Genomic DNA, 14,411 nt, shown 5'->3' with positions numbered 1-14,411 from the left:
ACCAGTCGTAATTCGGTGATAGTTCCTCTTGCGTCTTTATTCTAAGTTTAGATGCTTCTATTTTAGTTATTTCTTTATAAGTCAAACATTGTCTTTCGTTATCAACAGCTCTCGGGTCTATCACCTCATATGGAACCACCCACCAAGGAGTTCCTTCTTGTAGATAAATTCTGTACTTCTTCCAGATTGTGTATAGACTTCTCCGTACAAAATGGTGCAGGAACATCGAGTTGACCTTTACTTTGTCATGCCATAGGTATGCATGCCATCCAAATATTTTTTTATATCCCTCTAGGGCTAATAGTTTCTTGTTCTTTAATGTCATCCACTCTTTCAACCAAACTAGGCAGATTGCATCGTGGTAAAGTCTCAGGTTGGGCAGTTGCATTCCGCCTCTTTCCTTTGCCTCTTGTAAAACTTTCATTTTCACTCGAGGCTTCTTGCCTGCCCATACAAAATCTGATATTTTCCTCTGCCATTTTTCAAATTGTTTAGAGTCTCTGATGATTGGTATTGTCTGTAGCAAAAACATCACTCTTGGTAACACATTCATTTTAACCGCTGCAATCCTACCCAACCATGACAGATTGAGCCTATTCCATTTAATCAAGTCTCTCTCAATCTGAATCCACAATTTTTCATAATTATTCTTGAACAAATCTATATTCTTTGCAGTCAGTTCAATTCCCAAATATTTCACCTTACTAGTTACTTCACAATCCGTTGTTTCCATTAACAATTGTTGTTTCTGCTTAGCCATGTTTTTGCATAGTATCTTTGACTTCTTTTTGTTAATGAAGAAACCTGCCAAGTCTCCAAACTCCTTGATCTTATCTATCACTTTTGGCATGTTCTCCAGTGGGTCCTCTACAATTAACATTATGTCATCCGCAAATGCTCTGACCTTGTATGAATAGTCCTTTATTTTTATTCCTCGAATTTCCTCGTCTTGTCGTATTTGTATCATCAGAATCTCCAATACTAAAATGAACAACAGTGGAGACAACGGGCAACCTTGTCTTGTTCCTTTGCTTATAGTCAATTTCTTGGTCAATTCATCATTCACCACAATTGCTGCAGTCTGGTCTCTGTAAATTTCCTTAATTGCTCTGATGAATCTTTCTCCTAATTGTAGCTTTTCCATAGTGGCAAACATAAAATCCCAGTTTAAGTTGTCAAATGCCTTTTCAGCGTCAACAAAGAAGAAACCAACCTCTTTATCACAACGCTTATCATAATATTCAATAGCATCAATCACTGTCCTTAAATTATCTCTTATTTGTCTGTCTGGCAGAAAGCCTGCTTGCTCCTCCTCTATAACTTCCGAAAGCCACCCCTTCAGTCTCTCCGCCAGTATCTTCGCAAAGATTTTATAATCATTGTTGAGTAACGATATAGGTCTGTAATTTTTCACACTAGTCAAGTCTTGGCCCTCTTTTGGGATCAATGATATGTTCGCTTCAGACCAAGTGTCTGGAATCCTTTGATCCCTTAAAACTCCATTGATCACCTCCTTTAGGAATGGTGCCAGCTCATTGGCCATAGTCTTATAAAATTTAGCTGTAAGTCCGTCTGGCCCTGGCGCCTTTCGTTATTAGGATCTTTGACATACTTTGGGAAGAAACTCTGGAATGCAGAGAAGGCAGTTATCAATGTTACCAGGGCAGTTATCACTGTTGCCAAGGAGATGAAGAGGATCCAACTTTGTTTACTTTTCTTTTTCTTTCTGCAGCTTATTAGAAATGAATTTAGAACTTAGTTTCAGGGGGAGTATCATGGGCAGTAGTAAAGTGGGTAGTGCTTGAAAGGGTGGGTAGTGTCTGAAGAACTTAAGGCTTAACAGAGGGAGGGGGCAGCCATTTCTATCAAGAAAATCTTTTTATACTGAACTCTTAGGTTATTAAAAGCATCTTTGGACTCGTGCAGTGAGGTTATTTGAGATCTAAGCTGGCAGTCCCTGACAATTGGCAGGTGTGCACATGTGGCCATTTCTCTGGCCTGCCTGCTGATGGTGGGCAGTCTCTGAGCTATCTGCCTCCTCCATCCTATTGCCAGCAATCAGCAGGTGAAGGCAGAAATCCATGAGAGATTGCCTGCCACCAGCCGGAACCTGAGAACCCTACATATTAATGCTGGGACTGGAGCTAAATCCAAAGACTTAGCATTACTTAACTGCACCACTGATCTAGTTTGGCCCTTAGTGTTTTTTTATTATTTTTGGAAGAACGTTAACAATTTATGCTTGTTCTTTAAGACTCCTTGGCTGCACGTCATCTGGATGCAGTGGTGTGTTGATTTTTAATTTTTCAATTAGATCTAGAATTTAATTTTTTGGGCACTGCTTTTTGATGTAGTTCTTTAGCTGTCCCGCCTCCCCCATGTTGTATAACCTGAGAAAACAAAGAGAAATAAAGAATGCTACATAATAGAAGCTACCAGGATATGAGAATTGCTAAAAAAGGAAGGGACTGTGTGATTAAAAATTAAGAAAGGACTGTGTGAATAAAAAAAATGGGCATGAATGAAAATTTAGCTGATTAAACTGATGTTGTCAACTGGCCTGGAGAAAAATGCACTATCTCTTTAATAGAGGCGTAATGTGCAAAAAATGAGCTGTTGAAGCTTTTCATGGCATGGAGGTAAATAAATCCTATTAATCAATAAAGCCTCTGTTAAAGAGACAAAACAACCCTAGGTAGAACATTTTCTGTCCCTGCATTTTCTTGTCACAAGAAGTCCCATCATTTACCATTTACTTCAATGGACACAGAGGAGTATAACTCCACTTAGGACTACACTGATAAAATGATAATAATGCTACGTTTGGATATATTTTGACAGTATTTTCCCACACCATGAGCAACAGCATGGAATGTGGCTGGGATTAGAAAGAAGCCTTACTTGCTCAATTATGCTATTATATTTTCAGGTACAGCTTTCAAGAGCTGAATAAGAAATCAAGGCACTCCTTCTAACTAACAGAAAACACTTTGCTAAGGCTGCCAAGCACATGTATCAATATACAGCAGGGTTACCTCCTATCAACCTGGAGAAAAAGTGTCTTCTTCTTTAACAGAACATGGGTTGCCAAACACCAGGTGGTGTCTGGAGACCTTCCAGAATAGCAACTGATGTCCAGATTACAGTTTCCCAGGAGGAAATGGTTGCTTTAGAAAATGGACTCTATGGAATTATAACCCCACTGAGGACCCTCCTCTCCTTCCATCCCAAATCACCAGGAATTTCTCAATCTGGAGTTGGCATCCAGAAACAGAATCCTTAATGTATGGAAATGGTTTTCTTGTTATTCTAGTTCTGGCAAATCCCAGAGGACTGGAGGGAGGATATCTGGTGAAATGGCATTACTGGAAGTGACATCACAGCATCAACAGATGCTCTAAGAATTCCTTGGAACTCTATGGTTAACACCATGGAGATCAGGAAAATTCTTAGAATGTTGTACATCACAATGCAATCCATTCTACATATGTAGCCAGAACTGACATTGTAGTGTTGCACAATGCTCCCCCTTTCCTACCCCCGCTGCCATATTGAGTGGGGGCAGGGGGCAGAGTTTCAAGGTGAGAGTTTGCTGCCATAGTGGGCAACTTGACTATCCTAAGAAATAGGTAGTCAAAGCTTTTCATTGCACAAAGGTAAATAACATTGCCTGGAAAATAATATCTTATTAAGCCTCTTTAAAGGGACAGGGCATTTTTTCCCCCTTCATGATCTTGGCAACCGTCACATGCAGTGTAGTTTCTATGAATTGTTGGCAGAATAAGAACTTTTTTAGTTCATTTTTTCCCTCAAGTAATAACAGACAGCTTCCTTAAGGAAATAAGACCTTCCTTAAGTTATCTCTGTGAAGCACCTTGCTTGGTTTGTAGACTTAATAGCTAAAGTGAGTTCTTTCCAGGATATTTCATGTAGGAGAATGACAAAAGTGCTGAAGGGAGTATTGGAGAGGCACTGCAATTGAAGTAAGCAATCTTTGGAGAACTTTCCATTTTTGGAAGGCACCATTCTTCATTCCTCCCTTTTGAAGTATTCCCAGTTCTAAGAGCAAGCAGAATATTCACAGCCTTGCTGAACTAAGGGCCAAGCTACAAGTGACGAATGACACTTGAACGGCAAGTGGATTGAGTGGAGGGCAAGTGAACAGGGAGAAATACACTTGTCATTCAAGTGTCATTCGTCACTTGTAGCTTGGCCCTAAGCCAATCTGAGTTTGGACAGGACCTGCAGTGGGACACTTCCTGGGGTTGATGTAGGAGTTCTGTGAAAAAAGGTGAGATATAAATGATACTACTACTACTACTACTACTACTACTACTACTACTACTACTACTACTACTACTACTACTACTACTACTACTAGTAGTAGTAGTAGTAGTAGTAGTAGTAGTAGTAGTAGTAGTAGTGTATTTTTTTTTGTATTTCCAAAAAAATCTATTCAAATAGGTGAGGAAAATCAGTGTTCCAGGCGGGGTGGTATATCTTCTGGCCTCACTATGACTATAGCAATAGGGAGAAAAGACTTCCAGGTAATGTGCTTTGGCTTCCAGTGATGCTCAGACCCCTCTTTTATAAGTAATTGAAACACTCTGTTAGGCTATGCTTGCATGATGAATGAAAGTGCAACATATCAAGGTGCAGATTGCAGAATAAAGTCTATTGGAGGCCAAAAGGAAGAGAGAGGAAGGATAAAGAGGATAATTGCCCTGCTGAAGCAAGCTACCCTCTACCCACTAGGGTTTCCAGATCCAATTTGGGAAATTCTTAGAGTTTGGGAGCAGTACCTGGGAAGGACAAAGTTTAGGGAGGAAGTTCAGGAAGGATATAACCTGCTGTAGCATAGTGGTTGAGTGATGGGGCTGCTGGTTCAAATCCCACTACTGCCATGAGCTCAGGAGGTGGCCTTGGGTAAGACACTCCTCTCAGCCCCAGATCCCCAGCTGTATTGTGGCAATAATAATAACACAGACTTTGTTCACTGCTCTGAGTGGGGCACTAATCTGTCTAGAAGTGCAGTATATAAGTACAATTATTATTATAACTGCATAGAGTTCACCTTTCAAAGCTGCCATTTCCTCCAAGGGAACTTATCTCTGTAGTTTGGACATCAACTGAAATACCTGAAGGTTGGTAACCCTATCATCTGCTTCCTCTGGGAGCTTTTAGTCTTGCAAAAGGATAAGAAATTGTATATGATAAATTAGTGGGAAATCACCTCCCCTTCCCAATCAGGAGCTTGCAGGCAGAGGAAGTCCCACCATGCGTGGGCTCAGTGCAAAATCTTAAGTCCAAGGTTTGACCTCTTTCATGTGTAGGGCCTGTCACTATGTGAGAGAGGCCCAGAGTTGCCAAGGAAGCTATGAATTCCTGAGCTGGGCCTGACTTGGGACAATCAGCCTAGATGTCGAAGTTCCCCAGAACAATAAGCCTCGGTGTCTGCAATACCATATCCACTAGCAGCTCTGCCAACTCAGGGTCAAACCACATGAGACAAAATACACTTGAATTACACTCAAATTACACTCAGTACACTCGAATGACAAAATACGCTTGAATTACCCGTGTAATTCGAGTGTATTTTGTCTCGTGTGGTGAGACCCTCAGAAAGGGTGCTTATTGGGGAGCTGAGTGGTCTGTAAATAAGCAAGATACCCAGTCTACATTTAATTCCCAGAGACAGGAACATGCAGTCTATACCAGCTATAGTTTGTACTGAGAGTCAATGGAAGTTGAAGGACTCATGGAGAATAATAGCAACCCCTCTCCCAGACTACCATAGTGAGGTTGGTGTAGGACCGCATACCCAGGAGGAGTTAGTTGGGACAGACATACCATGGCCGTCATCACACGGGCATCTGTTCCGTTAAATTTACAGCATATAGCGTCATCACTGATATCGGCACAGTAACGTTTCTTTGGGTCACCTCGCGTTTCTTCGCGCTCCCAGCTGTCCACACCTAAGCGCTCTGTTCCATTCTCTCTAATGGGCGCAGAAGCAGCTCCTCCCCCCACCCTTTTAATTTTTTTTTGGCATTTAATTCCGCTATAACGGAATAACATTAGATAAACACTCCTTTCTCAGCTTCCTAATCTACTGCTGTTTCCTGAATAATCTGAAATCTGTGCGTACAACTGAAGTTGTCAGCTGGATGAGGCTGCAGTCTTCCGCGCCTAAGATCCTCTCGGTAATGCAAAACTGAAAGCAGAAGTCGGATAGAACGGTTGCGGAGTTTAAAATTTTCCCGCACAAAAAAACCCCCGGCATTATATCGCTATAATATCGTAATGTTAAAAAAAATGGAAATGACTGAACACGGTCATTTTTAGCGAGGTGTGGCTTTGGGTTAAAATAAAAAATTCTCTAATGGCAATTCAGTCATTTTTACTTGTTTTCTTCAGCAGAAAATTTTCATTGCGTGATGTCGTTATAGCGATATAAGGACATTATTACAAAAAAAAAGGGGGAGTCATGGGAGAAATGGATTCTGGGATTGAGGAGAGAAAAAAAGGGTGGGCCTATGGCATGGCGAGGCGAAAAACATCGATGTGAGGCATTCACACTGAGGCGCAAAATATCGCGACTATCAAGCACAAAGCAGAAGAGAGAAAATCACATCAGTGTTGGAATAAGGTGGGTGTTTGCCGGGAAATTGCGCCATTTTCGAGCTAAATAGAAGCCCGTGTGACGACGGCCCGTGTCATTTTTCTGCAGCCACTTCTCTGTTAGGCAAGCCACATCAATTTCCTCTTCCTGCAATGTACAAACAATGCATGTAACCTTGTTCCTAACAGATCTAGTGTTGCATAGTATTAGTGTAGCAGGGGAGGCAGAAGTGGCTTCATTTTGGGCAGTTGGAATGCTACAGAGGTTAGAGAAACAGCGAGCATTGTTGTTTGATGCTGGCCGCCTTTGGTAAGTCCTGCCCTTATATCTACCAGCACCCATCTGCAGTTCAATTGTAAATTCACCAGACATTTTGTACCTTACAACTGCATATACAAATATCAACATACTAGTGGCCTCTATTCGGGCAACATTCATGATATATTTAAGCAGGCAGTGTCCAGCAGGTATTGCATCTGTATCTCTTGGCATTGGTTCTTTGTACCAGAAAGAGCCTTTCACTCAGAAAGGTAGCTTGCCAAGGAATGAGAATCCTCCATCTTATATGCAGGGAACTTTTTCTTAAAAAAAAAAAAAAAGAGCACTCAGTCTTATGAACTAGCCCAGAATTAGGCTTTTGACCTTTTAATCAGCTCAGAAACAAATAGCATATGATGAAGTGAAATGCGACACGCAGGCACCTAAGGACCTATTCTAGACCTGAATTATGGCACATGGGGAGAAGAGGTTTGGGCCTTTGCCCCATGCCATTTTCTTAACTGGAAACAGCCCCAGGGAACTGTGCTATTGGGGACTACATCCTAGTGGCTGTGGTCTTCTTCCCTTTGGGCAGTGATTTGGTGCTGCACTGATGGAGGGCAGGGCCATATGCTACAGACTAGAAGGAAGATGTGGGCAGGCCAGGTACTGGTTACCTTCTTCAGTTTCTTTCTATATGCATTTATTTTTATCAGCCGTTTCAATTCTCTGCTTCACACAGTTGGGTTTTATTGTGTAGGTATATTTAATGTGATTTATATGATGTGTGCATGTGTGTGTATACAGATGTCCATGAATCATATACTCAAATGCTGGTTTGTTGATGCACAAATAACTTCTTTTTTTTGGGGGGGGGGTTATAGATAACAAGAAAATATGGTGTGAGGAAACAGGAAATGACCTGAAAATAAAGGAGCCTGGGTTCAATTTATACCAAGAAAGAAAGAAAACTGAAACAGGGATTTGCAAGTCAATATAGCAAGGAGGGGAAATTCAAAATAACCCCTATGCAGGAATAAAACAAATAAGCACCCCCCATAAGAGGCCTAACTCCTCGCTCCCTTTACTTTTATAGTGACAGATTACCTTGCTAGGCTGTTTGGATTGTTAAACCCGGATAAAACACAGCACTGTCTGCAGATAAAGTTAAGAGCAGACAACCAAATCCCCTTTTCCTTTTTAAAGTTCACCTTTCCCAGGTGCTGGTTTTAAGTGTGTCTGATATGATCCAGAGTTTTTTTTTTAAAAAAAAGGGCCGGGAGGTGAGCAGGGAACTGTCAAGTCGTTGGCATTTCAAACACCTGATTCCAGCTTCTACTCTGAGTTCAAACTCCCGTTAAAAAGGACGCCAAAGTGTGAGAGCATCTTGTATCCAGGACAGCAGCATCTGCTCATGTTGTGTCTCAAAGATAATACCAAGGTTTCGACCCTTGATATTGAAACAAAGTCTTCCTTTGGTGCACTTTGAGTCACAACTGTGCCTAGGGACCTGTTCACAAATACATAGATTAATCAGCGTGTCAGCGTCTGATTATAAATAAACCCTGTGCAAGCATTAATTAAATGTTAAAACAAACACATCGGGAGTGCACCTTCTCACCCCTCTCCACTCCTGACCTCCACTTGTCCAATTTCCTGCTTTTACAGGCTCTAGTCTCATAAAACTCAAATTATTTAAGCTGCATTTCTAACAGCACTTTCCCAGGAGTAAGACTCATTGAATAAATTGGGGTGTTGCTTCTGAATAGACGGGCATAGGATTGCTCCCTTTAGATTTCCTATATACAAGATTGTCCAACGTGGGTTTTGTAAAACCTTATGCTCATTAAAAAACTGCACGTGCCCAGTAGGCTTCTCAAGCACTCACAACTTACAAGACACCAGGAAGCATTGTATATTATGCACAAGTTGGGCACACAGTGGCCCATTCAGCATGTGTTGGATAATGCACTTCCAATTCTCTTTATAGATCATTTGGAATGGATTTTTTCGTGTGCGGAACAAAAAATTCACCTCAAATGATTGATAAAGTGCATTGAAAGTGCATTATCCAATGTGTGCGGAATCAGCCAGCGTTTAAAGATGCCTGCGGAACTAGGAGAGAAGAAACATGAGGTGCTGCTGGGCCTGCATAGGAGTGGGTGTGGGTAGGGTAACCAGGACCCCTTACCTTCCCGATGGGGAGAAGAACCTGACACTTACTGGGAAGATGTTCTTTTGCATGTGCAAATAGCATACATGCTCTCTGCAGGCCCGATGACATCACCTGAGGAAGTGACATCATCACGTTTGGTGGGAGCGCACCTGCTGCAGACTGGCCCAGGTATTTTTTGCCTCCTAGGCCTGTTCTCCCTCGTTGGCCAGGTGAATTGTGGTAGGGCAGAGGCTGGGAGCTAGTGATCCCCCGCTCCTGCTGGGGACCTGTCAGCCCTAGTTATGGGGTACAACAGGTGTGGTGGTAAGTCAAGGCATTAGGTGGAGACTGACATCTCCCCAGATTTGTTGCCTGACACCATTGCCTAGATTTGTTAGGTTCCCTTGGGGTGAAAACTGAAGATGAGGGATCATGAGGGGAGTCACACTGTGAGGGAACTCACTTTGCATGCACACACTCTGGAGCGCCCCCACATTGTGCAGGGAACAACAGCATAGTGTGGAAGTATCGATTTGTGTCAGGGGCCAATTGAGTAACAATTGACCCCAAACACTAAATTAGGGGCTGATTTTTACTCCATCAGCCCCTGGCACAACCTGCCACTTCTGTGTCACTCTTAGAACAATGTCATCCCTGGAATGACACGGGAGTGCTCCAAAGCATGCAGAAGCATGCTTTGCTTCCCTCCCCCCACATTCCTGCACCCCCTCACTACCATCCCCCGCTGACCAGGTGAGAGGTGGGGTGTGTGTGAAGGCAACTGCCAAGCCTACCACTGCCTCACTTTGCCGAATTGCATAGCTGATCAGCCAGCTGTACAATACAAATACACGTTCATAATTTTGTAACCGGTAAGTGGGTGAATGACTCATGACTTGTCTATTGCCACAGATACTGCTTCTATGGGCCAAGCTACACATGACGAATGACACTTGAACGGCAAGTGGATTGAGTGGAGGGCAAGTGAACAGGGAGAAATACACTGGCTGTTCAAGTGTCATTCGTCATGTGTAGCTTGGCCCTATATCACTTCAAAAACAACACTTTTCAAGAATTCAGGCATTCTGTGCCAGTCATGAAGGATGTGGTAGTTCAATACTGTACATGCATGTGTTATCCAACTAGAGCTGCCATCTCTGAAATTCTTGGAAATTTTGGAGTGGAGGCTGGGGAGGGACCTCAGTGGCATATAATACCATAACGTCTGTTCTCCTAACCAGCCATTTTTTCCAGGGGAACTAATCGCTACAGTCTAGAGATGTTATAATGCTGAGAGAGCACTCCAGGCCCTACTTGGAGGTTGGTGACCCTTGATCCAACCCATCGAGTGCTGAATGTGTGAAATGAGTTTATTGAAAAGTTTTATGCTCAAGATTGTGGAAGGTATTCATAGTTGTGGTTTTAAATCTATTTGTATCCGATATCAGCTAAGGGTGTGTGTGTGAGTAAACCAGGCTGTAGTAGTGTTCATAATGCAGTACCCTTGCAGAAACTCCTTAGGAGGAGGTGTGGGTCTCTCCCATTGGAGAAACTCAGAACATTTTGTTGGCTAAAATAGTAGCTGCAAACATCCTTCATTACATCAATGTAGCCTGTTCTTTGTATGGTTCACTGTTGGGGTAATTCAAGCTGAATATCGCCAAGCTGAAAGATTATAAATGTTAACTAACAGTTTCCAGAGATCAAAGCAATCAGCTTGAATAATTTATTTACAATGTTACACTGAAAAAGAGTCCTCATTATGGTAAGTCTAGGGTTTAGACATCCTAAGATAATTGCCACCCTGGAGAATTAAAAGTATCTCTTTCTATCAGTCCTGACCTATTTATTTTTTACCCATGGGAGAACAACCCCTTGACCTCTTCGTATCCGTCAGCAACTCGATCTGTCACCAGTCACAGTTTCATTTCTGACCTTTTATATGCCTCAAATTATTAGGTACTAGGTTGACTGGTGCTGTCTGTGATTTTTAAGTTAATGGGCTACACATTTTCATTAAGCCTTTCTGGTCATACAGCAATTAAAGCTTTAGGAATTCCATTGGTTTATTTTACAAAGGGAACTAATTTGTTTCCTTCCCTGTATTCTCTAAACTTCTTTTTCACTGACTCCCTTAATGGGCCTGTGGATCCTCTGAGATGGAATTCCTCTCATTCCCCTTGTGTAGTGCAGAACACCTTCATGCTCTTCCATAGAGTTCCCAATGCCCCAGGAGTAGCTGAAGATCAGTGGGCTGCAAATATTTTAAAAATGCCACTGTGACAACATGATATTAGTCTTCTCTAGGAATTGCCAGAAACTCTATGTTTCTACCATAGAACTTTCAGCAATTCCTGGAGAGGCGTGATGTCACTTTCAGGATGTTCCCTGGAAGTGATATTAGTCTGATGCTGCCAGTGCCCCCTATGCCCCCCCAGACTCCTCCTGTTAGCCATGCCTGATAAATCTAAACAGGTAGCTTTTCCTACCACCACCACCATATTAACAGTGTGCATGAAGTGTTTTTCAGTATCATTGCAAATGTTGTGTCCTGAAAATAAAAGTCTTGTTTGTGTGTTTAACTTTACTGTGGAGAAAAGTTTGAAAACTTTCAGATTGGTGGTACTTAACCTTGAATCCACTACCACCTGTACGACATTATCACCAACCCCCCCCCACCATTTATTTTGTTTGTTACAATTTTATATACCTCCTTTCCTGCCAACCCCAGCAATTCATGGTGGCTTACTTAAAAAACAACCATGCAGGTAATAAAAAATAATCTTTTTAATGCAAGCAAAACATAGCTATACACCTGCCCCTCAAAATATACTTTCTTATGAAATTAACTGCAAAATTCTCAGCTAGAAAAAATATCCTTATATATCTTATGGTAGGTAGAAAGCATTGGGGCTCTCTATGCCTCCTTGGGGAGAGTGTACCAAAACTAGGCAGTCACTGAAAAATAAACAATGGTTTTGTGTTATGGCTGACTGGACTGGACTGATGAAAGAGAGACTCAACTAGAAAAAGGTCCTGGGAGGATCTTAGGTGGCAAAGAGGCACCGAAGAAGTTGTTGTGTGTTTTTGTTTTTTTAAACAACCTAAAAACAGCACTCCAGAAAAGGCAATTTTATGTATCAAGGCATGTTTATGATCTATGCATAGGAATAAATGCAAGGGGACCCTTGCTCTGATGCACCTGGGCAAACTATTTAATGTTGGTTCTGATTCCAATTTCCTGTGTGCCTCAGAGAAATTTAGCAGCTGGGATTTTATTAGGGTTGCCAGTCCCTTGCTCCCAGCCTCCCCTTCCCCACTCACCTGTCAATGGAGGGGAAAGGCACAGAGACAGGCCTCCCAGGGAGCATTCCTGGCATGCTCACTCCCAGGAGTAATGTCATCACACAGACCCTGGAGAGTGCTCCCTGGTTTTGCACCAAGTGGATTCTTAAAGAATCGGCTCATTTGGAGCCCAAATCAGCCCCATGTGAAGCCCAGGAGCATTCCCAGGGCCTGTGTGATGGTCCTGGGAGCACACACACACTTTGGTGTGTATATGCAAAGACAATAAGACATTGTAGAGGTAAGTTCCAAAGAGAGGGTAAGGGAAGCTGGCAGCCCTAGATTTTATACACACTACAGTATAAAACAGTATAAAACTGTGTCCCCTGCTGGTCAAAAGCTTAAGTACAGACAAAGTGGCTCGCTAAAATTCTAACATTCTAACACCTCCCCAGTTCTGAATGCTCCTTTCAATTAATATCACCTCCTTGGAAGCTTCATGGACCCCATTAGGAATTGGTGTTGTAGGCCATGAAAGCTAAGCAATAATGCTACTAAATTCCATGTCATTCTTTGTCCCTTCCTCATTGCAAGCTGAACAAATAACAATGAGAAGCGCAATTATGTAAAATAAGTACATGGATGTAAATTTGCTTACATTCTTCGATTTATTCAGGTTACAGATTTAGTCTTTTCTCAGCAGTGGAGACCGGAGACTTTGGTATTGAATTTGTATTCTTTGGGCAATGAATACACAAAGCTCTGGCTAGAAACGAGCAGAATTCAAATGAGTTGGCATTAATAGTAATAATAACACAGAAATCAGGATGGGTTACAGAAATATCCACTTAAAGGGCATGCAAGGAAAAATATCTAGATTTGTATTCATAGAGGAGGTAACAGAGGAAGGTGTTTAGAAGGGTTAGTTTAGAAAGAGTGCCTTGAAAGTTGTTTTCCATGCCTCTTCTAGCTCTCTGAAGAGGGTTCTTGGTGTTCCCTAGCCTCTATGGCAGCGGAGTATTATATTTCAGCTGATACAACTGCAGCCCCCTGGGATGTGAGATATTTTTTTCTTTTTCCACAGCACTAAGATTTGCATCCAGTGAAGGCACAGGGGCAGCAAAGACAAAAAGACCCAGCACGTAAATAAAATAGGGAATTAATTGCCACATGATGTAATGATGATCCTTAAATTAAGAGGGTGTTTGAAGGGTTCTAGACAAATTCATAGAGGACTGATCTGTCAATGGTTATTCATTCATTGATTTAGGAAAAAAATATGCTCTCAAAGAACCTGCTTGAGGCAGCTTACAAAATAAAATGGTTATTAAACATGACAGTTAGTGGACCCCCCCCCCCCCATCTTCAGAGGCAGTGTACCTCTGCTTACTAATTGCTGAAGGACAACAGTAGAGCAGGGCTTTTGTCTCCATGCCCTGTTTGTGGCATCTGGTTTGAAACTCTGACAAGGTGGATGCTGATCCAATAAGGCTCTTCCTGTTTCCTGTTTCCATAAGTATATAGAGATGGTTGTGTGTACGTGGCTTTATAGAGCAGTTCTGGATGCAGCCCTGAAATCCCTGAAATCTTGTTCCTTGCGGCCAGCAGTGTTAGCAGAAGTGAGATTCAAGGTTTTAAGACATGGGCTAGTTTGCCTTAGTTCACCTTAGTGACACAAAGCCTGATTGGTGGGAGCTAAGGAATCTCAAACAATCAAGATATGGTAGCAGGAGGCTTTCTCACTGCACCTGTCTTGCAGTGGGCAGGGTGGGCTTGCCTAGTGAGCACCCAAGGTGTATGCATAGTGCAAGTAAAAGCTCTCGTCTCAATACCATAAACCGTTATTTAATAAATTAACTGAAATTCTATGTGCTCTGTATCTCAATTAATTATTCACATTTACATAAATAAGTATACAACTATTTACAATGTGCAATCGAAAAACTCTCAAAGGTATCGCCAAAAATAGAAGCAATCTGTTTATATGTCCATCAATGAATCCTTCCTAAATTCCACAAGTGGGAGCTCCAGAATGAAAAAGCTGAAAGAAGAACATGGTTCAGCCAGGTTTTATATCCTTCTTGAGGTCCT

The 14,411-nt window shown here is 42.0% G+C and overlaps 1 protein-coding gene across 1 annotated transcript in view; it reads left to right on the top strand.

The window, feature by feature from the left end:
* PCDH11X (protocadherin 11 X-linked) overlaps positions 1 to 14,411 on the top strand; it is an 871,923-nt gene that overhangs the window by 231,568 nt on the left and 625,944 nt on the right. The gene's annotated exons all lie outside the window — the stretch shown is intronic.

This window comes from Eublepharis macularius, chromosome 13, assembly GCF_028583425.1.
Source record: "Eublepharis macularius isolate TG4126 chromosome 13, MPM_Emac_v1.0, whole genome shotgun sequence".
Taxonomy (NCBI): domain Eukaryota; kingdom Metazoa; phylum Chordata; class Lepidosauria; order Squamata; family Eublepharidae; genus Eublepharis; species Eublepharis macularius.
The sequence above is the reverse complement of the archived record's forward strand: the minus strand, read 5'-3'. Positions and strand labels throughout refer to the sequence as shown.